This window comes from Panulirus ornatus, chromosome 2, assembly GCF_036320965.1.
Source record: "Panulirus ornatus isolate Po-2019 chromosome 2, ASM3632096v1, whole genome shotgun sequence".
Lineage (NCBI taxonomy): Eukaryota > Metazoa > Arthropoda > Malacostraca > Decapoda > Palinuridae > Panulirus > Panulirus ornatus.
The window spans coordinates 98,831,195-98,832,731 of NC_092225.1; positions in this window are offsets into that span (position 1 = coordinate 98,831,195).

Genomic DNA, 1,537 nt, shown 5'->3' on the forward strand with positions numbered 1-1,537 from the left:
AAGTGCCTGGCTGGGGGGGTATGGCTGGTGGGAGGGTTTGACTGGCTGGGGGGGTTGGCTGGCTGGCCCGGGGAGGTTCTGCTGGGTGGGGAGGGAGTGCCTGGCTGGGGAGGGTCTGGTAGCTGGGGGGGTTGGCTGGCTGGGGGGGGTCTGGCTGTGGGAGGGTTGGTGGCTGGGGAGGGTTGGTGGCTGGGGAGGGTTTGGCTACCCTGGGGAGGGTTTGACGGGCTGGCTGGGGGGGGGTTTTCGGGCCCTGGCTGGGGGGGGAAAAGGTTTTTTTTGGGTGGGGGGGGGTCTGACTGGCTGGGGAGGCGGGCTAGCTGGGGAGGGTCTGGCTGGCTTGGGAGGGTTGGCTAGCTGGGGGGGTTTTGGTGGCTGGGGGGGGTTTCTGGTAGTTGGGGGGGTCTGACTGGCTGGCTGGGGAGGGTCTGGCTGGCTGGGGAGGGTCTGGCTAGCTGGCGGGGTCGACGGGCTGGGGGGGGGTTGGCAAGCGGGGGGGGTCTGGGGGTGGCTGGGGTGGGTACGGGCTGGCTGGGGAGGGGGGGAGTGCCTGGTGGGGAGGGTCTGGCTAGCTGGGGAGGGTCTGGCTGGCTGGGGAGGGTTGGTAGCTGGGGGGGTTGGCTGGCTGGGGAGGGTCTGGCTGGCTGGAGGGTTTGGGCTAGCTGGGGAGGGTCTGACGGGCTGGCTGGGGAGGGTTGCTGGCTGGGGGGTTTGGGGCTAGCTGGGGGGGTCTGACGGGTGGCTGGGGAGGGTCTGGCTGGCTGGGGAGGGTCTGGCTAGCTGGGGAGGGTCTGACTGGCTGGCTGGGGGGGGGTCTGGCTGGCTGGGGGGTCCTGGCTAGCTGGGATGGGTCTGATGGCTGGCTGGGGGGGGGGATTTTTGCCTTTTTGGGTTTGGGGGAGGGTTGGCGGGGCATGGGGAGGGACTGGCTGGCTGGGGAGGGGGTCTGGCTGGCTGGGGAGGGATTGGTGGTGGGGAGGGTCTGGCTGGTAGGGGGGGGAAATGGTTTGCTGGGGAGGGACTGGCGGGCTGGGGAGGGACTGGTGGCTGGGGAGGGGGGGGTTTCTGGTGGTGTGGAGGGACTGGTGGCTGGGAGGGTCTGACTAGTGGGGAGGGTTTGGTGGCTGGGGAGGGTTGGTGGGCTGGGGAGGGTCGGGATTGGTGGGGGGGGGGGGGGTGGTGGCTGGGGGGTTTCTCTTGGGTGGGGAGGGCTGGATAGCTGGGGACGGGGACTGAGGAAGACCTTCGGGGTGGGGGGGTGGGGGGGGGGAAGAGTGCTGGGCAGGTTTAAGTGGGGGCTGGGGGAGTAGGCGAGGGGGGGGGGAAAATAGGGAAGACCTGAAGACGACCTGGGAGTGATACATGTTTGGGAAAAATAGAGTGAATTGGAAAAGATGTGGGTTACTGGGGCGGGGTGCTTTCAATGGATTGAAAAACCCGGGCATGTTAAGGTCTGGGTAAATCATGGAAAGTGTGTGGAGGGCCCGGATGTGAAAGGGAGCTGTGGTTTCGTGCATATTACAAAGACAGCTAGAGA